This window comes from Dasypus novemcinctus, chromosome 8 (assembly GCF_030445035.2).
Source record: "Dasypus novemcinctus isolate mDasNov1 chromosome 8, mDasNov1.1.hap2, whole genome shotgun sequence".
Lineage (NCBI taxonomy): Eukaryota > Metazoa > Chordata > Mammalia > Cingulata > Dasypodidae > Dasypus > Dasypus novemcinctus.
This window is the reverse complement of record NC_080680.1, coordinates 72,448,532-72,472,652: the sequence shown is the minus strand read 5'-3', so window position 1 is coordinate 72,472,652 and position 24,121 is coordinate 72,448,532. Positions and strand designations below refer to the sequence as shown.

General features: G+C 37.0%; 1 protein-coding gene across 12 annotated transcripts in view; it reads left to right on the top strand.

Annotated features, from left to right (window-relative positions):
- Window positions 1-24,121, top strand: part of LINGO2 (leucine rich repeat and Ig domain containing 2) — a 1,371,976-nt gene that overhangs the window by 922,674 nt on the left and 425,181 nt on the right. For 10 of the 12 annotated variants that reach the window (XM_071216806.1, XM_058301965.1, XM_058301962.1 and 7 more), the window contains one exon: window positions 13,035-13,067. The exons of the other annotated variants lie outside the window; for them this stretch is intronic. The gene's annotated coding sequence lies outside the window, so the exon portion shown is untranslated. The remainder of the gene's footprint in view (window positions 1-13,034; window positions 13,068-24,121) is intronic. 12 annotated transcript variants of the gene reach the window in all.

Sequence of the window (24,121 nt, the reverse complement as noted above, 5' to 3'; positions counted from 1 at the left end):
TTGAGGCAATATTTACTGTAGCAGTTAATGAGATCCTGTTGAGATGTGCATAAGCATAACTCTGGAATGACCTCCCAACTCACTTTGAAATCTCTTAGCATAAGAAATCATTTGAATTTACCAATTCCTCCTTATGGTTAAGGTCTTTTTCCAGGTACATGACTAGTTGGCATTTAGTAATAATCCCTCAGTGCCAGGGTGGCTCATCCCTGGGAGTCATGTCCCATGCCAGGAGGAAGGTGATATGTTTATATGGTAAGTTTGGCTTAGGGAGAGGCCACATTTGAGTAACAAGGAGGCCCTCAGGAGGTAACTCTTAGGCAACATATAATACCAGGTTAAGATTCAATTTCAAAGGAAAAAGTTCATAAGTACAATCATCAATATCAAGGGCTTGGTGCAATGGTCAGTCCTCTTTCACTAGGTACCACCCCTGTACTCAGGGGATTCTTGCTGTCCCACTAGAGAATGTATCTGAAGTCCCCAGAATGGGAATTTGATATTCTTTCAGTTATTGTGTAGGTCTCCAACCACTGTGGCAATGCTCCATGAACACTTAAGCACATTCCTATGGCTTAGAGGCTTGCCTCAAATGAGCCCCCTCCCATGCACTTAGGTCTTTGTCTATTCAAATATTCCTTTGCTCCCCCCTCATGGATACTTCAAGTACCTTCAGAGATGCTGACTTGCATTCATCCTACTAACTTTCCCTGATCAGTGCTGTCTCAAGTTTTCCATCTTTGTAGTCTTAGCTCTTGAGACTTAACTTGTGACTCAAGGCAAGGAAAACTGAGGCTGAGAAACTGATAGCCAATTAAAGGCAGAGAATAAACTGAACACTGGCCTTCCAATTATTAACCTCCTGCTCTTTTTACTAAACCTTCTGCTTCCCCAGACTTTTAGAGATGCATGATTTAAAATAATTTAATTTCAGCTATTTGCCAGCCCTTTCAATAGGACCCAATCATACAAACATAAAACACATCTCTTTTGCCCTCTCTTGCAGGTACTACCTCAGCAATTCATATAAACTGCCTTCACAACTCCAAATCGTATTTCTGGCTTTGTGCTGACACCAGTTCCCTCAATATTTACCATACAAAAGACATTATGGTGTTCTCAATAAACCTTCCTCCAGGTGGTATAAATAATATTGTCCATGCACTGAAGACAATTAAAAGATAAAATGAAAGCTAATACATTCTTCATGTATAAAGGCTATTGTTACAACTATTTTCATTAACTATTTTCTGCTTCACTGCTGACAAGTTAGGATGCATAACTAGGAATTTTCTTGTGGTTTTTTTTTTCCTCAGAGGATGTTTACCTAAAACCCTATTTTATTTATCATGTTTAAGAGCTTAAAGCAATAGTGGTGGAATAACATTAGTAAACCAGTGAAGCCATATAAATTTAAATAGAAAAGTATGATTATTTAATCTAGAAGTAAGAGCTGATGTATAAAATAATTGGTGAGCAAAATTTCTTCTGGAATAGTTTGAAGAAATACAATGATTTCCAAACAAGTGGCTTCATAGAGATAGTGACCATTGAATGTCATTTTGCACTGTTTGTAAAATCTAACTGCATTTTTTTTAAACTGCATAGAATTGGGTAATATTTCTATTCAGATTGTAAAGGATGCCTGAAGTAATATTTTACCTGTCAGTAATCGTTCTGACTACATTTCATGCCTAATAAAATCGTTATGTATAGTAGAAACTATAAACCCCTTTTCTATAACTAATCTTTTACCTTCTCTGAAACAGAGAAGTCTTATATTTGTTCCCTAGAAAATGGCATGATTAAAAGTATCATATTGCTTATTGAAAAGAGGGTAGCATTAGTTATTTCTGGTGAAACTAACCTTGAAATTTAGTCTTAAAATATATTTTATAGAATACACCCACAAATATACATAGATGCATATAGATACTTTTATATAATATATTAGAATACATGTATATATGTATGAGTATGTATGACTATATGTATATGCATAATCCCTTTTTATCCTGAAGGGGAATCTGTGTAATAACCTGCAGAAACTGCTTTGTCTACCCCTCTTAACACTTAGGTCTATTTGTTTCATAAAAGTTTGCCCCATTGGAAAGCAGCTGCTTCAAAGTTCTGGTAGGTTACTTTCTTTGTGTAATCTTCCAAGAGAAAGGTTAATGGGAAATACAGCCCCTACCACTATAGCTAATTTGGAGACCTTGCCTGATACCTATTGTCTCCCTCTTGTCTTGCTCCTTTACAACCATTCTAGCATCCCCTCACCCTTGGCTAGCACCTCTGCTGATCCGCATAGTCTACTTATGGAGTAACATAGAGCCTCATTTCTGAGGGGTCTGAACCCCTATTCACCATTCCCTTCTTGGGTTATGGCTGTTTCACTTATTCATTTATTACTAAAAAATATATATATATGTAAGGAAATACTCAGAAATGCCCCAGAAAGCATCTGAGTTGTGAGGCATGTTTTTCCCTACTCTTATTATATAACAGCAGTCCCATCTCTTTCTGATGATCAGAGTTAATTATCCCTGCCAGTATGCGGACTCCTATCTTTGCTGCCAATCTCTTAGCGCAAAGATCCCAAAATGTTTGGATCTAAGTTTCAGTAATGAAATTTACTGAATCCCCTTGAGGAAGCATTCCTCCTCTGAGAAACAGCATCTTTGGATCCATGGAGACTAAATCTGTGAATTTGGGAAGCATAAATCCCCACACAGAATATTGGAAGTTATGGTAAGGAGAACAACTCCTAATTTCTCCCCTCGATTCTCAGACCCACGAATTCTACAAGTTGGGATGCAGTATCAAAGAATGGTCATTCAGAGTGTTTACAACATCATTGATTATTGTTCTTCATCCTTGCAGAGTATCATTTCCAAGTCGGTGGTTCAGCTGTACCTTCCAAATGCTGTTCCATCACTCTATCAGTCCAGGAGATTCCGGGTCATGCACTGTGTGCAAGTGGATCTCATGATTATGTGCCTATGGCTGCTCCTCACTCCAAAGTGGTTCTAATGGTGTGAGGTAATATCATGCAGTCTCAGATAGTGAGGTGGACACTCAGCTCATGGTGCTGACCATGGCCCTTCAGGCTGTTAAAGCAAACCCTTATCTGGAATTTATGACAATTCTAGTCAAATGAATTATTGCTTTATTCAAGGTGGAAGATGTCCAATGTCATAATCAGCTTGCCATCAAGTGGCTGGTTGATCTCCTCAAGGGATAGCACTGAAACAGATATTCAGCATCAACCCCTGTTGCTATTAGTTTGGACAGTCCATCAACATTTCCATGTGTGGGAAATCAGGAATGGATGTTGAGTTTCCTACATGAAACAGATGGGAAATAATAAAGAAATGGTAGATATATTTTTTTAAGGCTTGGGGAAAGAAAAAAGAAATAGAAAGGGCAAATGAAATTTTCTATGCAGGGTATTATAAATATAGTAGGTAGATCTAAGAGAAGGACAAAGACTAGATCCTGGGATTTCTCAAACCTCATAAGATAATAAGCTAGTGGATAGAATAGCGTCCTCTCAAATTTCTTTTGTTTATTTATTTTGTTCTTGCCTTTTTTATTTTCTATTTTGTTAGCAGGTTGTTTTTAATTTTCGTTTTGATCTTAGTTTCCTTTTATGATCAAGAGTAGTCAATTTGCCAAGTTAAAACTCAGGCCAACTTGGAAAATTTTTGCAAATAAATTACTTTTTGAGTCTTATGTTTATCACTTATAAAATTGAACTAAAAGTACCTGTCTCTCAGATTTGTTATGGAATTTGAAAACTTGCCCATATAGTGCTAGTACACGGTAGGTATTCAATCACTGGTTATCAATATTTTTTAAATACTGAACAGTCTCTGTCAATCTTAGAAGGAAAAAGGTAGGGCTTTTGTCTTTGTTTAGAGTACGAATTGTAGCAATATGGAAAAGTGGATGTAAGGGAGTAGGTGAGGAGAGGTAACGGAGAACCACTTCCCATCCTACCCAGGGGTTCACCTCAAAAGATTTTTTGCAGCAATCGACATTGGAGTCTAATTTGTTTATTTGTAGTTTTTGTTGAAATATTACAGTTTTTGTGTTTATTTTTGGGTGTCTTTGGTTATACCTTTCTATGTATTTCAAAAGTTGTTTTCTTCTTACAAAGAAGTACATGCTTACTATAAACTTTTCAATCCCTATATATTCATGTATCAAGGGGAAAATTTTTCCTCCTTATCCTACTATTAAAGAAAACTACATTAAATGTTTGGTATCTATGCCTCTAGATATTTTTCAATATAAAATTGGATATTACATATAATATATATGTGTGTGTATGTATATGTATATATATACCCACAAAATAAGGATCATTTTATGCATACTATTCTGCAAAATGTTTTACTGACTTAGCAATGCTTTCTTGGGCATTTTCCCAAGACACATTGTGTGAACTCGTGCCTTTTAATAACTCCAGTATCTCATTTTATTCTGTTGTATTATAAAGTATTTTGTGGACATTTGCTTCCTGGTTTTTCCTATTTTAAACAATGCTACAGTGAGCACCATTGTACTTATACTAGAAGATAAATTCTAGAAGTAGAACTGTTATGTAAGAGGGCTTGAAAATTTTTATTTTAATGAATAATGCCAAACTGCCCTCCAAAATGACAATATGCAATGCGACTTTTGCAGTGGTTTTATGGAAAGAGAATTCCATTCTTGGGGTTAATAGTCACACCTATAGTGACTATTTGCCAGAGAGTACACTACACTGGACAGGAGCTGAGAAACACTAGCCTGTGAGAAGCGGTATTATGGTAGAATCAACTTGCCAAATGAATGTGATACCAGTAAATAAAATGATCTTTAAATAATTTTCTTTGACAATGATGTTTAAATAGATTTTGAAGTCTGATGGTCCTTAGTTTAAACCTTGACTCTAACATTTATTTGCTGTATGATATTAAGAAAATTGGTTAACATTACTGAGCCTCAGATGTTTTGTCTATAAAATTGGTATAATAATATTACCTATATCATGGGGTTGGTATGTGAATTAAATGAGAAGTGTATGTAATTCATGTATACCTGTTTGTTGTGTTGAGGAGGGTTCTATGATTGCAGTATTGAAAGCCAGGACTCAAGACCCTTATGAGAGGGAAGTTTGTTACAGCTAGCTTGGTGCAGCAGGCTTGAGTCCAAAAACCAAGCCCTGAGCCGGTCTTTTAGATTGCTTTTATAAAGAGAGCATGGGAAGGGTGGGGTTGAGAAACATTTGGTATGAAAAGTTTCAGTTTCAGTTCCTCAGGGCTAGGGGCTTTCTGGGAACTAGGTAAGCTTGAATACACGTGCAGTCCATATCATTCTTGAATACACATATAGCCGATAGCATTCCCCCCTTTGATGCCTGCTTAAATTCATTAAGCTTCAGCATCATTATTGTTGGAGTCATGAGGTGGGCAGCTGTCTGTGTTCTTACTGAATTATTTATCAAAGCACATACCCTAGCTATTATTAAGGGGAGGAAGCAGGGAAGTATTTTGAGAGGATGGGAGGAGTTCTAGCTGCTCACCACTTTGACTGTTTATTTTTTCATCAATATCCCAGGATGCCCCAATGATAAAGTCTGTGGGGAATATCCAGGACTTTTCCTGGGTTCCGGAGAAGTCTTTTTCTGAACTGAAGAATTTTAGGGAGAGTCTTCCAGCAATCATCTTGGGGGTTATTGATGTCCACATGGACTTTTTGTCAGGTTCCAGATACATTTATTGATTCCTGATCTTACTAGCCTGTTTCATTTCCCCTTCAGAGAGTTCATAACTTTAATCTTAAAAGGGTGCTGAAAGGAGATGATCTTTTTTTCTGTAGCTATTTCCTGCTGGTTAGGGGGCAGTAGGCCCTACCTGATAAGGTGTAAAACTCTTTTGCTATTCTATCTTGATTGGAGGAAGATGGATCTAGCATCCTGGGTGAAGCTGAATGTAGTTCCCATATGGCTAACAAGATGTTGATTCTGTGAGAAATAAACTTAATTAGAATTTTGAGAATAAATGGTTTCACTAAGAGGACACTGGACCACAGAAGTAGAAAAGGCACGGTGCTTGCAAAGGCTGCATTTCCCCAAAGTTGATGGGAAACAGTATTTTTCCTTGAATTATATTATGCTGTTGGTTAACTCTAGAAATTATAATAGACAATAGATTTAGGTATAAATTGCCAAGCTTTTCCCTTTTCAGTTAAGCTATAGATAAAAATGGATAAGTTTTTTTTTTTAATGGGATGTTTGGTTTGTACACCCCCTAGCAATAGGCATTCAAGCTAGGGTTGAAGGAAACTACTGACTTTGACATAGACACTACTTAGCTTTGTCTCTTGAAGAGGTATTTCAAGCCATCCAATGACTGGTATTCGTGTATCCTGTCAGGTGCTTTTGGTGAACTGGTGTTTTCTTGGGTAGCTGGCTTCAAGTTCTGTCTATTTTTGGCTTTAATTGAGTAACTCCTGGTAATTTTTTCTTTTCACTGTCTTCACCAGGCTCTGCCTTTTGAAAACCCATTTGGCTAAGCTGGTTAGGGCATCCGTCCCCAGATGAGTGGCCTGGTGAAGTCCATGAAGGACTTTCCACTGCACTGCTTCTGGCAGGTAGACTTGAGCATTCTTAACAAGCCACTCATCAGCCTCCAGGGTGAATCCCAGGCTAGCTGTCCTGGTTTTTTCATTCTAGGGATACTATGGAACTTTAAGTACTGGTACAGGTGCTGGAATAAGGGGTAGGAGGGAAACCTGGGTTTGTGCTGTCACTTTAGTAGCTGTGTTAGCTCGAGCATTTCTCTTTGCTATAGTAGTGTTTGTCTTCTGATGCCCTGCACAATGCATAATTGCTATTTTTTAAGGTAACAGTATGGCTTTTAGTAAATCTGGGATTCCTTGCCTGTGTTCAAAAGGTGACTCACTGTGAGTAAGCAAGCCTCATTCTTACCAGGTAGCAGAGTGAGCATGAAGGACAAGAAAAGCATACTTAGAGTCTGTGTAAATATTAGCCCATTTCCCAGCTGCTAGCTTTAAATTTTGGGTGAGGGCAATCAGGTCTGCTTTCTGGGTGAAGTTCCAGGGAGATAAGCTGAGGCCTCTATGATTTCAAATTGAGAAACCACTGCATAGCCTGCCCTTTTAGTTCCTTCTTTAATAAAACTGCTTCCATCTTTGAACCATTCAACGTCTGGGTTCACAAGAGGCTCGTCTTTTAAATCTGGCCTGCTTGAGTAGTTTTGGTTAAGAGTTTCAAGGCAGGAGTGGAGAAGTGGCCTCTCAAGATCTGACTTTGGGCTTTCTACCAGTACTAGCGTAGCTGGGTTGAGAGGCTGATGCACCCTTATCTAACTCAGGGGTCTCTAGTAATTGAGTCTGGTATTAATTAACTGGCTACCTGTAAGCCACTGGTGGCCCTGACCTCAAGCAAATCCTTCACCTGGTGTGGGGTGAAGGCTGTGAGAGATTGTCCATGAGTTAGTTTGTTGGCTTTCTAAATTAAAAGGGCTGTTGGTCCCACTGGTCTCAGGAAAGGTGGCCATTCCTTTATTTTATAGACATGTTCATTAACTACTCGAAAATGAAGTTTACTAGGACTTTTAGCATGTCCAATGTCCTTCTGTATATGGTCTAATAGGAATATCACCAGAATCAACATATATCTAGAATAGGATATGGGTACTTAATACTAATTAATGTACTTAATACTAATTAATGTACTACTTAATGCATAAGTTTCTCTTTAAGCTGTAATTAATAGATTTAAATTTTAGGTTTGTTATACCTTATATGTTATTTCTCCATGGGAGCAGGCCATAAATCCAATTGTGTTAAAGTTCTACTCACACTACTCTGGTGATCATTGCTCCACTTGGTATGTCCTTTATACAGTGATCAAGCTGCAGTACCATTGACCTTAGGGAGAGGCTAGGAAAGTAGTTTCCAGTATTTTACTGGCCTGGTGCATAGCACTCTTTGGCACTATGAAACAGTGCCAGTTTGGAGGCGATAGTCCTTTGTACATTTGACTGTACTAAACCATCACTGGCTGCTGCAGGAATTTGAAACTACAGCATAGTTTCCTTCAACTTCAGGAGTACAACCAGAGATATAATAAACACATTTATTGTTTTAGGGATCAGTGAACAACTTAGCCAATAACTCATATGGAAAGGCAACCTGTAGTGTATTCAAGGCCTGGTTTGAATGCACAAGAAAGTTGGATAATGTTGAAGTCTATCTTAAGAGATAAAAATCACGTTTTTATACAACTTTTAAATTTCCAATGCAATATGAATTTTTTAGTACTTTGCTTCTTACTTTTACACTCTTAACATGAAACGTTAATTACACAGGTATTTTACTTTAGCAGTAGAGGACAAACTACTTTTTCTATTTTTAAAATGAAAACTGAAGATTCCCAATGGAATCAAGTTAACTTTATTACCACCACTTGAATATGCACATTGAGGTGACTTCCAGACAGGTTTCCTTGCTATGAAGTTACTTTTTGCCATTAACAGTGGTTTAGATTTCTAGTTAATAATGACTTCTTAGAACTAGCCACTTAACTGCTTTAGTTTAAAAGATGCTTTTTCAAACTTTTTATAATTAACCATTACCACTAGGCTTGTTACTTTACCTTAAGATAAGCTTATTAAATTACAGTTAACAACCAATGAAATTTATTTTATCCATTTAAAAGAGGGCAAGTTTACATTTTCCTTTTTAGCTTAATTTCATTAAACATGAACTTACAAGGACAAACTGATTTTTTAAATTATTTCTGCTTCCAAGAGTTTTAATCTGTTACACCTGACTTTTCCCTCAGAGCTCTTGCAAAGAGAGGGCCCTGGCAGCTGGGTAGGTCAAAGAGCTCAGGAAAATCCTTTTCCTTTTCTCAATAGTTACTATATTTAGATTTCTATATGAACAATTTGAGTAATACTCTTTTATGAATTATTTGTCAATTTAATATTATCATCCTGGTATGAATATATACACTGAGCAGATAGGCAGACATGAATAATTTGACATGAAAATACAACTTAAAGTTACTTAAACTTTCATTTTTTACAAAACAAGTTTAACTAGAAAACATTTGAAAGATCTCCTTGAAGGCTTTCCTTTGCAGGCTTCCCCAGATTAGGGGTTCACAGTTTCCCCCCTTTTGTGGCTTCATATAAAGGGAGGTAGAATGGTTTGCTGAGGTCCAGGAGCCCAAGGCTTGGTGCTTCCACAAGGGCTCACTTGAAAGTGTTGAAGACTTTCTTTTAATCTGCACTATGACCATGCAGTTTTGCACGAGAATTTTGTTTCTAATTAATGGCTTATAATCAAAATGTTCCCAATGCTTTCATACAATTTTCTTTTGCTTTAGAACCTTATATTTTACTTTGACTTTAGCAGACTTTGGATGAGCAAGACTAATTATATGTATACTCACTGAGGCTATTAAAGCCTCAGGGACCAGTAGGACAGGAGACAGGGATGTCTTAAGTTTGTTTCCTCCTCAACCATAGGGGCAGAAGCTGTTAGGCTAAATTTAACCAAATATAATTTTACTTATTATCCTTCTGCTGTTTTATACTATAAAGATATCTATAAATAACCTTAACTCTGAAATAACTATAAACAAAGGCAAGGGGTGAGGCCAGGCTTGAAGTGAACATAAATGAGGTAAGGTCAGTTTAGAATTTAGTTACACTTTCTAGTACGTTTTTACCTTAAGATGAATTGGGTACCTTTATTAACTAAGCCACAAGAATTTTATCAGTAACAACTTTGTGAAGTTTCTCTGCTTTTTCAGCAATTAAATAAATTCTACTTGTGATTTATGCATTAAATCTACTAGCAAGACAGTATTAACATCGAAAGATTCATTTTTAAGTTACCTTTCACCATTATCCAATTTCTAACAGATAAACCCTAAATCTGATTTCCTAGGCATAAGCAAAGTGACAAAGTTAAATGCAGATTTCAAAATTGAACTCAGAGTTAAGCACAGATTAAAACAGAAGAGAGAATTTTATACCTTTAGCATTTTTAGGAACTCTTTGATTTTAATTGATGGCATATGAGCTTTCTTTATCTTGATCAGTATTCACACCTTTTATATTCACAACTGAGTTTAATCTGAGAAGTTTGAGGTATATTTCCATATTTTTTTAAGGAGACATGACATGACGTTTCTGGGTCTCAGAGTTTTCTTCCCTCTTTTTTTTTACAGTGGTTTAACTGGAATTCAGGGTTTATTCAGGGGCTGTTTTTGGCTATAATGTGGCCATGTGAACCAGCAGTAGGCAGAATTTCCTGATTCCTGAGAAGAAACTCCTACGGGGAAGTTTGCTGGTATGCTAGAGGCACCGCTTATTATTTTAGGAAGAATGAAGAAGCACTTTTTTAGTTGACTTATCTGCCGTCTCAGGGTCCTAGTCTGACTAAAGTTTACCACTCCACATAATTTAATATTACCACCCAGAGGTATGAAAATATACACTGAACAAACAGACAAACACAAAAGAGTTAAATTACAACAACAGAAACATAAAGTTTGCTAATTTGGTTCATAATTTTTACTCTTTTGGTATGATCGTTTCCAAGCTTTCCATCTTTTCACATTTTTTATTTTTATTGCTTTTAAGATCTTTGGGGCTAAAGGAGACTCACACAGCATTAACTCATAACTTTTTGGTTTCTTTATTTTTCTACTAACTCAAAGAAGATTTGAACATATGGGACCTTCTGCCTATTTTTTTTGTTTGTTTTTTTTGCTGTTTGCAAAACAAATTTAATTGCAATATAGTATTAAAATTCAAAGACCCATTTCTGGTTAAATGTTTCTGTCATCTAATCTATATCTAGATCAAGTTTCATTACAAAAATTAATTAATTTATTTTCCTATAACCAAGATCCCCCAAATTTAGACCAATTTTTCAGGATGCATCCTAGTGAGGAGCACTGGGGTACTAATGTTTCATTCCCCATGGTGGCAGAAAGAGAGAAATAGCGAACAGCCAAAATAAGGGCATGAAAAGGCAACAGGCTTACCTTAAAGGGAGAGAGGGATTCGGACTCTAATCCACAAAACCTCTCTCACTACCACAAAAATTTTACTACCTTAGTGAAGGTAAACCAAATGCTAACTCATGGTGTTATTAAATTTATTAAATGTTTTTAAAACATTCCAAAGCATCCTAACACAAATCTGTAAAGAAAAATTCAGTGGCAAGAAGTAGGAAGGTGAAAACATGGGTACAGGTTTTCAGCATGCAACCTAGCAGGGTCCTACTTTGCGTGTTTCCCATGTCCTGCCCTCTGTCGGCGCTGTGCAACACATGCTCAGCCTTTCACCTTGCCTACCTCCTGCTGTTCCCCTCATGGAGACTTAGAGCACCTCTTAGTATGGCAGGATGGTATAAACCGCCATCTTGGATGAAGGGCCCTTAACAGAGTTCCTCCACTGCCTCTCACCATATGAGGTTGGTATGCAACCATGGATTGGGACTCCGCAATTGCCCCGCAAAGTTTCTTTGCCTTTTCACATGTTCTCACTTCTAGTCACACGCACACAATCACCCTCCTGCCTTTTCTTTCCTGGGAGGTGATCAGGCTCCCCTTCTGACTTTCAGTGTCAGGTTTTCCCTGTGCCCATGGGGGACTTACACGTCCGATGAGCAGACTTCCTCTACTTCATTCCCAGGGTCTCCTCTGTCCTTTTGGCACCCCTGGTTCCCCGGGAGGGCCTTGATAGAGCCTGCTACCTTATACTGGACTAAGACAGTCCAGGGGCACCTCAGGCAGGGAGTTCGCTGCGACTCTCCCCACAGGGGATCCATCTCTGACTTTCTCAGTGATACTGGACAAGCCCCCAGAGATGTCGTGGCATCAAGGAGGATTCTATGATCATAGTATTGAAAGCCAGGACATGAGACCTTCAATGGAAGGAAGTGTATTACAGATGGCTGGGCTGGTCAGACTTGAGTCCAAAAACCAAACCCTGAACCTGTCTTTTAGGTTGCTATTATATAAAGAGTATGGGAGGGGTGGGATTAAGGAACATTTGGTGCGAAAAGTTTAAGTTTCGGTTTCTCGGGGCTTGGGGGCTTTCTGGGAACTAGTAAGCTTGAATACACACAGCCCATATCATTCTTGAAGGTACGTACAGCCAACATGAGTATCTAATACACATGTATATCTTATAAATGTAAGCCTGATTGTATCATGTCTACCACAGAGTAAAAACTAAAATATTAGCTCTTATTATTATGCTCTGCCTGAACACATATCTGAGACCCCAAAAGGATGTTTTATGTCAGTGTTTTTTTCTCACCTCCTCATTCTTTAAAGAGAACAATTACTTGAAAGCATTGGTAGGGTAAATAGTGCATTATGATAATTATAATTTCCCTGAGAAAAGTGGCTTGCAGTTTGAATATTCAGCATCATAATTACAATTTCCATAAGGAATGTAGAACCGTTATTATAAACAACGCAATAATCACTTGGTTCATAAGGGAGAACAGATTATTGGGGGAGCGAGGAGGCAGAAGCAGCAAAAGCCTATGTTCTAATCAACTTTCAAGAACAGTAATAGGACAACCTGAGAAGAAATTGTAAAGACCCTTAAAATACTCTCATCTGAATTTGTGGAATGATCTTACCATGATGACAAACTTCGGTAGGTTAAGTCCTGCCTATATATTTTACCTTTTATATCACTGTTTTATCCTTTATTAAACATCCCCATCTTTAATCATTGTCATTCTTAATTGATAGAGCCCCAAGAAATTTTAAAAAGCAGATCCTCACAAAATACAAAAATCACAAAGCATTTTCAAACAACTTTGTTGATTAGGATATTTCTATTTCCACAGTTAAAGGCTCCTCCTTCATCCAAGGGAAAATGTGTAAAAGTTTAAAAAGGAAAAGAAAGAAAATGCCCTTTATATTGTTTATTCTGTTTTAACTGGTTTTCCCTTTTCGTCTATTTTTTTTTTTTTAGGTGAAGTGAGCAAAAGAGAACGCAACTTTCAAGGTTGGTACTTTTCCCAATTGTTTATACCTGTAATTAATATGAAACATAGTATGAAAGAAGCCAAGCAAAATATATCCTTAGCCTTTTCACAGATAACAATTACAGGACATTATGTTTTTATTTTCCTTACTTCATGGATGGAAAACATGAATTATAACAGAATGCAATATAGTAATCAAATATAATAACTGAGTCAATCTTTTGCAAAATTGTGAAAGTGGAAATGTTCAATATTTTTCAATGCCACTCATTCGTCCAACCAGCCAGCCACTATTCATATAATTTTTTTAATGACTATGTATTACATACATATTATACGCAAGGCTCTGTCACTGAATTTTCCTGTGATGTACCTCCCTGTGATGGATCTTTACCAGATTCCTAATTCACCCCTTTTTCCAATAGTTCCTGCTATCTCTGACCAAAAATAAAACAAAACAAACAAACAAAACTTTCACCTGTTTTTGCAGGCCTTCAGTTTAACTTGATAAATGTTCAGTGTCTCCACACAGTTTTCAGATATGTATTTAGGTTTATCTACTCCCAAATAATTGCGGCAAAGAAGAAACCATCAGTATGATAATAAGGGCATGGTTTCATACCTTTGTGACATTGGACTGTATGTTCTCTTTTACTTTTGTGTGTGATACACACACATGCCAACATACATGCATATGTACAAACATACACATAGAATCATTTAAAAATGAGCAAAACACTGGATAATCAGGTAGTGGATCAGAAAATGGGAGAATGGCTCTTTTTAGGAATGACAGTGGTTGATTGAAGAAAACATCATGGGAGACAAACACTGAAATTTCTACCTAACAAATGTTAATTAAAGAAGACAAGAGTATAGTACTTTTTATACTAAATTAAAATGGATAAAATACTTTCATATTCCTTTATTTGTGGTAATTTCTGTTTTATTTTAATGAATATTAATAAACTTTAAAAGCTTTCTTAATATCATTACTATCTTTTTAGTACCCTAGTCCATTTTATTAAATAAAGCCTGTGTTTTCAGAAATATAACTGCCATAATCAAGAAGGGACTCTAGTGTTCATCTGCCAATCTAATTTAATTTAACTCATCTAATCAAAAATAGTCTAATCTCAGTTATCAATCTATTTAATTATAATAGTACTGGGAGGCAGTAAGTAGTGGTTGAGAATTGGGCTCCAGAATCAAATTGCCTGGTTCTATATTCTTTTTGCCATATACTATCTATGTACCCTGGATCAGTTAATTAGCATCTCTAACTGGTGATTTCCTCAGTTGTAAAATAAGGAAAACAAAAATTCTTATTTCATAAGACTTTGAGGAATAAATGTGATAATGTACTTAAAAGCCACTGTAGTTAGCTCACATATTGTGAGAATGCAGTAATTGATAGCTGCAACTATTATTACTTTGCTATTGTCATTGCCAGCATTATCAAGGGCAGTCAGCATCTTCAATTCTCTGAAATAAACTTCCCATGTGGTTTTGATCTCTCATTTTTCACCATCAGAGATTTATTAATTTTATGGTAAGTTTCTTTTCCTGTGAACATATAAAGGACCTGTGATGGCCCTTCAAATTAGGACACCTTGTTATATTAGGCTGCATACGCTCTTTTTCCAAATATAAGATTTTGATAAATATCATCAAAGAATTTGACTGACTGTTGAAAGGAGGAGAAAGAGAATGAGTAGCAGCAAAGGAGGGAGGCAATAGGAGGGCTTTGGTATCAACTTTCAAATCTTGCTCAAGGGACAAATAGCATCATTTGTGCCTTTGTGTTCAGAAAGTCCCTTTCATCTGTGGTGTTGTGGGGACTGACGAAAGGGAGGCTGCAGATGGTGAGAGAGAGATCTTCAGAAGAGTTTGGAAGTCATTCTTACATGGCAATAAAAGCGATAAGGTAGGAAATATGAGGGACAGAATGGAAAAGCAATACAAAGGGATAGAACTAGAGCCCCATTCCTCATGGTGCTATATATACATATTGTTCATTAGTATCAGATAGGTGAGGAAAATCAGTACTCCCTTGGTTGAGGCTGGCCAGTGCCCTGGCAGCAGCTCATCAACATCCAAAGACCATTTTGCAAGATGCCTCTTAAGTCTCCTGGTGTTTGAATTCATCATAGTAGCCACAAAGGTCTGAATGAAAAGATTCCACCTTGTTCAGCCTTTCTGTGTGAGGCAATGGACACTCAAAAGTCCTTTAGATTGATGGTGTTGGGAAGGAAACTTCCCAGTTTCACCCACAAGTCACTGGATTCATCTCAACGCATATTGTGGTAAGAATGATTACATGTTTCTGTAGGGAAAGAACCCTCTCTGCTTCAGTGTTGAAAATGTCAATTTTAATTCAATGTAATAGGAATTTTCAGTTATATCAGTCCAACTAAAGGAGAATACTAAACATTCCTAATACTTCTAGGACAGCCAAACTCACAATTGAGCTATAACACACACCTGGATGAAGGGATAGTGCTGCTCTGCAATGACTAGGGAGCTCATCTCTCAGGTTACATTGGCATTATTGTCTACTCATTGGATTACATAGATAAGTGATGAAGCTTAATTAAATATCTCCAATCCTGTGAAAGTAAAGTGGCCTTAAGGAGAAATTGAAGGGGAAAAAAAATCATGTTAGCTCTAGACCCATCCTAGGAAATACTTAAATATTTGGTTGAATGAGCTGAACTATGAACTTTCCTATCACATTCAGTCCATCCCCACATTATCCTGTGGCTGGCAATTTATCACATATGCATTTTATGTAGATGTTTCTGATGACTTGTAGCTATTTTAGATAGAGTCCTGCCCCTCTCATGAAAAGGAATCATAGTTACAGTCTTTCAGATCTAAAAAAACTACCTCAAATGTTATTCATTCTAACCTTTTTTATCTCCCCAAATAATGAAATCCGTATTTATGGAGCTTAAGCAAACTTTTCTAAGTAATGGAGTTCATTGGTAACTGTAGTGGTCTGAGACTTTTATACCCCAGAAAAGATCATGACGTGAGAGCTAACCCAATCCTGTGGGTGTAAACCTATCATAGGTGGGACCTTCCTTTTGATTAGATTACTTCAATAGTGCTTGAACCAGGGTGGGTCTTAATTCTCTTACTGGAGTCCTTTATAAATGGGAGAAATATGGAGAAAGGGGGCCACAAAGACAGAGAGACCCACAAAGGTTTAGAGAAGAAGCCATAGAAACGAGGACGCTGAAAGTGATGAGACCCAGAGAAGAAGGGAGATTCTGCCATGTGCCTTCACTTTTGACAGAAGAGTCCAGGATCACTGGCAACCAGTCTTCTGGTAGAGAGAATCTCCTGATGCCTTGATCTGGATATTTTTTCTCAGCCTTGGAACTTTAAGCTAGTATTAATAAATCCCCATTGTAAAAGCCAACACATTTCATTGCCTTGCAGCATATTTGAGAAAACTAAAATATTGACCAAATAGGGACCCAAACACATCTCTTAACTCTCAGACAAGCTCTCCTTCATCCTTACCATAGAGAACCCCAGACTGGTTAGTGAGTAGGATGAGATCTTTTATTAGGGATAGAAACTATTTCTGAAATACCACATTCTGTACCATCCTATTGCCTAAGTTGTTTTTTTAATCTCTTCTTTTATTAAGTACTTCTGAAATTCTCTTATTTCCCTGACAATATCATGAGTTTCTGAGGGTAGAGTGCATGGCTGCCATTTCTCTGTGTTTTCATGGTATTTATAAGGCTCTAAGTAAATGTTATTGAGTTTAATTTGATTCTAACCCTTGTCAAGTACATTGAACCTCTGGCTGTCTTTAAATTCAGTGAGTTCCATTAGCATTCTTTGTAGAAAATAAGATTTAAAAAAATAATGAAAAAGAGGGAGGAAAAAGGAAAAAAATTCAAAACTCACTCAGGGTGACCAGAAAACAAATAAAGGTGGTGAGAATTTTTGCCAACTTCTGCTACAGGACTGCTGAAATAAATACATCAAAAATAAACCCTTGTTGAAATGACATGTGTATGAATGTATAAATATTTTGGGGTGTTTTGCAGTGGGAGGTAGTCAAAAACACATTTAAAATGCATCATTGAGCTGAAATTACCTGGGCTTAATAACCTGTAGGCTAAACCATTAGGAGGACTAGTGTGAGTAGAGAATGACTGTTGAAAATATGAATGTATGTTTGGGAAGAGAGCAGGAAGAGTCCAGATGCTATATATAAGAGTAAATGGACTCCATTTTTTAAATAGTAAAAAATGGTTAGAAACAAGGAAACTAATTTCCTTTTTATAACAGATTCGATATCTAATTTCCTTTTGTCCTTCCTGTGCATTTGAAAATGGGATATAGCTCTTACTTCTATGTCAGAATGGTTTAATACTTTCTGACCGAGAGTATTATGTTTAGTTTTGAGCAACACAAAATTAGAAGGCTATAAATAACATGTTTTGCCCTGTTTATACAGAGTGTCATTCAAAGAAACACTGATTAGATTATATTTAATTAAAGAGAATTTTCCAGTATTCACTTGACTTACAAATCATTAAAAGTGACCGAATAATAGCTCACAGCAAATCTTTTTACAAATCATTTTCTCCATTTCCTTAATCTTTTGTATTATGCAATGTTTGAATCTTCTCATGTGTCAAAACATTAAACTCCCCTTAAGCCCCAATCCTTGCTATTTTTTTCTGTGTATAGCTTTCTTTCCTTACTTTCCACATGTTATTATATAGTTCACCCTAGTGCCTCTACCTAAAACTTGCCCTCTTTCCCTCCCACCTCTATGATTTTGTCTTGCCACATTTTCCAAGCTGTCCTATGAGAGAGGGAGACATAAATGATAGGACAGGTTATGGAACTGCTAAGTGTGCTCTAAGAGCACAGCTTGTTCTAGCCACATAGATTCTGTAGAGAGCATTGAGGATGTTGAATGACCTAAACATTTTATAATTAGCAAAAGACTTAGGCAGAGGTAACAGGTGTGGTAGAGGGAGGAATGGAATTACTTCTAGTTAAACATAGTGTCTTGATTAAGCTTTTTATCTCTGAAACCCAAATAAAATGAGAATTAGGAATAAAGGAGACTTAACTCAAACTGCCACCACTACCAAGGACACAGCAATCAAGAAAGGAGACAATACCGGACTAAAAATGGCTAACATAATTTAGAAGATGTAGGTACATGGACAAAGAGTAAGCATCTTAGCAGAAAACAAATTGTTGAACCCCAGAAAGACCCAGAAATCAGATATTCAAAAGAGGAATTTAAGGAGTGTTGAAAACAGGATAATGGGGTTGAAATTCTGTGAGTAGAACAAATGGAACCCCAAATCCTTTCTCCAATACCGTGAAGCCAGATAAATACCCATCCCCCATCTTATCAAAGACTAGAGATTTACTCCCTGAATAATTCAGCCAGAGAAAATGGCCTTGGGAATACTAGGTTTGACTGGGCATGGAAGTGATGCATTGTACCAAAATGGGATTTATTTAAAGTAAAAAACAAAACAAAACAAAACAAACAACTAAGAATCTACTTACCAAAAATGAGACTCTTCACTCCATTCTCCCGCTTGGCTCTCAGAATTCTGAAAGTCAAACTTAAATACTCCAGACAGGCAATCAGAAGATTCCTCTTGGGAGGCTCTGAATAACCCAGAAGAAAAGAACAGCCGATAGGGACATTCAGGCTTCTCCCTGTAAAAAGACATCTCATTGCTTTATGGTGGGCTACTCTGAAACTCATCAATTGACAGGCCTCACTAATACACCCCGGAGATTCCAATCAGCCTTTCAGGTCCTGCTCTTAAATATAAACTGAAGGAATTGTAGACAATGAAAGAAAGACACCAATACAAACAGAAAAGAGCAAATAATGCAGGGAGTAAAAGAAAACCTAAAAACAAACAAACAAAAAAACACAGTGTTCTTAAACATCCTCCCAAGTAGAGCAGAATGCAGTGGAAAAGAAATAACCAGAGAAAAGAAAGTGCTCCTGGAAGCAAAATATTTGATAGCTAAAGAAGAAAAAATTAGTGAAGATACAGATTGGGAGTTAAACTGGAAGAAAATATCTGGAAGTAGAACAAGGTGACAAAGAGATTGAAAATAGTAGAAAAGAGTTTGGAAAATCAAAGGACTGAATCAGAATACCAAATATCTGACTCATAATAGTTCCTGAAATAAAGAGGGGGGAGGGGATGGATTACCAAAGAATAATTACAAATTAATTTCCAGAATGGAGACATGAATGAGGAGGCTGAGTGCTTCTAACAATTAGTGGGAAGAATAAAAGAGTCATACATCATTGTTCAGAACAGCAGAAAGAAAGAGAAGATACTCAAACTTTCCAGAGACAGAGAGCATAAAGGGAAAAATAGAAAGACAAAAAGGAAGGGAGTGAGGGAGGACACAGGAAGAAGAAAGATAGAAATCTACAAAGTAATAAGAATCTGAACAGACTATGACTTCTTAATTGCAATCCTGGAAGTTAGAATTCAATAGAGCAATGTTTTCAAAATGCAGATATGATCCACTGAAAAAGAGGAGGACATGGTACCCAGGAAATAAGTCAACAATACAGAAAGGAGAGGAAAAGTTCGACATTGATGATAAAAGAAGTTCTTGGATATTTGATCTGCAAACCCTATAGAGATGAACCAGTATAGCAAATCTACTACAGTAGAAGATAGAGGGCTCCTGGAAGGGTGTCTTAAAATTATAAACAAACAACAAACACAACCTGAGAGAATGCTCAATGTGTTCATACATATTAAAAGAAGATTTTCAGTTCTGTAGAAGAATTTAGGAGGGAATTGTAGCAGTTTGATATTATTGATGAATTCCAAGAATAAATATTGGATTATGTTTGTAAACTGGTCTTTTCCTCTGGGCATATTAGAGTGTATTGGATTCAGAAATTTTACTTTTACTTGATTAAATAATGATTAACTCTTTGATTGGGCCATGTTAGTAGTTCATTGCATCCCTGTCCCCTTGGTGGGTGGGGACTCACAGAGAAACCACACCACAGAGAAAGAAGGTTGGAGTTTTAATGTTTGAGTTTTGATGCTGGAGTCTTGAACTGGAGCCCTGGGAAGTAAGCACACAAAGGAGCTTGGTTGTGAGGAAAGAAAGAAGGCCCTGGGAAGAGAAATAAGCCATTCACTTCATAAGCCAGTCTACACCTGGCCTTGTGGAGAAAAAGAAGGAGCTGAGCCCAGAGAGAAATGAATCCCAGGAAGAGAGAAACCCAGGAAGCCTGAACCCTGGCAGATGTCAGTAGTCATCTTGTTCCAACACATGGCAAAAGACTTTGGTGAGGGAAGTAACTTATGCTTTATGGCCTGGTAACTATGAGCTTCTGATATTTTGCATATTTTGCATCAGCACCCTTGGCTGACTAATACATGAATTAATGGCAGGATGATAGAAATCATGCAAGCCAAAAAAAAAAAAAAAAAAAAAAAGTGGGGAAGGTGTGTCAAATTATTACTCAGGAAAGACAAAAAATGGAAATAAATTTATAGAACATCATATTACTCCACTGTGAATATGTACACAGTCATAATAATGTAAATACTGACTTTTGATTTAACTAAAATTGTACTATAATACAACTCTGTAGAGAAAAGAAATGTATATGTGTTGAAGAACAGTTTAAACAGCTAAATGTTAATATTCCATATGAGAAACCAATGACAGGGATGATGTTAATCAAGAAATAGTGATATATCCATGTTATTTAGAAACAGGTTATTATGAAAACGGACAACTAAGAGAAGTGAGATTAGCCCTAATGAGAGGGATGAGCCAGTTAATTATTACTATATTTTTACTATTAATATATTACTATATTATAATATTATTACTTAACTTTTTTAACTATGAACCCATAAAACCTTGATTAAAGTAAAAACTAAATTTAAATGGCTTTTTGTTGTTGTTTTTAAATATAAACCCATTTAAACTAGCTTTTAAAATCCTGGCTTCACCCATTTACACTGCAGAAAATAATTTTCTCTGGTTTCTTTTGTTGTTGTTCTAGCTGGTTTTCGGATTTTGTTTTGTTTTTCCTCATAAAGGAATTAATGCAGGCAAATGTTCTTAACTTTATGTCTGATGCAAAGCAATGAATCTCCAAATTCAATTCCATGTCCTCCTTGAAAGAGCTAGATATTAGCTGTTTTCAGATATCTGAAGGTTTCCTATGTGGAAGAGAGATCCAGATTGGCCTATGGTTTCAAATGGTAAAACGAGAAGCCAGGAGGCTCAAGGAAGCAAACCCAGCTCAATACATAAGGAAGATCTTTATTGTAAGACGTGGGCACAGGTAACTTGGGAGTTCTTCCATACTAGGGTCTTTCAAACATGGCTTGAGGAGCACGTAACAAGCGTGAGACTTAGAAGAAATGCAGGCATTGAGTAGGTCAACCAGGTAATGTTCCTGTCCTTCCTGCTTGTAGACTGGATGATAATATGCTCTGCTTCCACTTCAGAAATGCAGAGACAGCCAGAGAAGCAAGCTGGAGAAATTAGTAAAGTGGCATCAGAGACAACAGGAGAAAGCAGCAGGTTTCTGCTGGTTTGAGCTGTAAGAAAAATGTTAAAGGAGGAATTAGAACAATCTGAGCTAAACTCAGCCCCAGATTTAACATAGTGAGGAAGTTCAAAGTTGCCTTAAGCAGTAAGGGCAGGCCCTAACATCTCTTTTGAAAGCACTGCAACTCTACCTGCAAATGGCTGACTCAGGGCTTCCCTTTACTGTTCTTTTCTAGGCACTTAGGAAAACTCTAGTTTGTATATGTGACCTGCCCATGTATACCCTTCCCTCTGCTCCTCTCTAGGTCTCCAGGGCCTCTGGACTGTCTTAAACAGGATCCAATTCCCAGAGGAAGAAGAGGAGAAACAGAAAAGAGGAACTGCGATGTGTGGGAACCTTCTTTGTACCTCCTAGTTCTTGTCCTTTTTCTTTAATTCTGAAAGGGAAGGGAAAAACAGGTGGGGAAACCCTACCCCAAACTACTTTGGACCAGCTCTATTCCCATCTTTCGCCTCCCTCCCCTGCTTTGCTTTCTCACAGGACCCTTCAACTGTGCTGCTTCTCCTCTCCCCTGTTACCTCAGCTCTCAACCTTTATCAGGTCTCCTGGACCTCTTTCCTGGAACAGGATCTTGAATCGGCAGGTGTTACAGGTTTACATTTCTGGCAATGGCCTTTTTTGTTTTGCTATACAATCTATTTGAAGAGAGAGATGGCTGCCTTTGCAGCCCAGATCCAGCTCTTAGATTTTTGCCATATTTCTATAGGCCTTCCAAAATCTAGGCAATTCATTCCAAACCCATAGCGTGACATAAATTTTTCACAATCTGTCTCTGGTGACCTTTCCAACCTCAAGCCCAAATCCTCCCCCACCAACCCCCATTTGTTCCAGCCACACCATCTCTTCACATTCTCTCTACAGAGAATGTCATCCCTGACTTCTCCTCGCTAGCACACACTAACTCACAATTCTGGCCAACTCAAATATCTCCTTCCCTAATGTTTTCTCAAATGGAAGCATCCTATTCCTTTAGCTATGCACAGTACCTAGCGAAGTATGGGTTCATAGCAGGAATCAATAAATGTTATTTGAATGAATAAAAGAAATAAGTGAGTGAATGGGAATATATACTATAATGTGTGCCTTTTTTAAACAACTGATCTAAAGAATGAGTCATTAAACAGAGAAAGCTTCAGTAGGCATCTCGTACATCTGGACAATTGTAATGCAAAATATTTCCCTAGCAGGCAAAGAGATAGCCTCTTTTCCTGATGAAATATAAAAGAATTTTTGTTTCAAAGAAAATAGCATTGAAAAAAATAACTGTCTGTGGTACAAGAGACTAAGTTTATATCTTTGGGGACATTTTCTTATCTCTTTATATTACAAAAGTGAGCAAGATTCAAACCAAGCAGGAAGTGTGATGATGTTGCCAGACAGCTAATAAAGAGGAAGATTAGAGAGCTGTATAAAATGGCAGGTGCCTTAGCAGATTCCACCTCTTAGGCATTAAACACAAAACAGAGTGATGTTGCTTTCTTAGGACCACCAAAATTGCTTGATGTTAGCTTCAGCAGTATAGTGCTATTTTGACTGTGGTCTTCATTTTACTTCACATTGCAGTTAGAAGACAACACAAAGGAGAAGAAAAGCAAACAGCTCTGTATGGTACTCAGAAGAGCAAGATGGCATCTGAAACAAAATCAGACCCTTCCAAAAAGAACCAAGAATTATTTCTAGTCAGTTATTTGCAACACATCCCTTTGCACTTTTGGAATAGCCTAATGCATCTAGTTATGTGATGCTTCTCAAAGAGGCATCTACAGAGGGTATCTGCACTCTGCAGCTCACTTTATATCAGCACACTTTGGTGCTTAGAATGGGTATCATTTTAAGATACAAGAAAAGTGAAGAATGGTGATATTCCTCTTGGTATCTCATATGGCCACCAGGTGTCACAGTCATCTTTACCCAAAGAGCAATACAAAGAATACTTCATGTTTATACCTAATCAATATTATAACAACAGATAATACCTCTTTTGAGTCTTCTTTATAGAAAAGGCAACTTCAAAATCATCTAGTAATTGGAGATAAAGGTAAAGCTGGAAACACTATGAATATGTTATAGACGAGAAGCATAAAGCAAAGACATTGGCTATAAAATCAAGAAGGGTCTACATTTGAAGAAGAAAAGAGAGAAACGTTTTTTATCGCTCACTGTGTGCTGAGCATCATGCTAAGTGCTTTGCAAAGAATATATCAGTGTATATATTTGTCTAATATCAATAATGAAAAATTAACAAAGATGCCAAAGTACATAGTATAAAACTTTATTATAGAAAAAACACCTACATCTAAGGAGCATAAGTGAAGCATTAATATCTGTAGAAGAGTTTACTAGTTTTACATCAAAGAAACACTCAAAACAGCACATCATAAAATGTTCAGCTCCTTTCAGGTCTTAGAATTGGGAGACAAATCCAAGTCCAAATTCTTTAAGGAGGGAAGC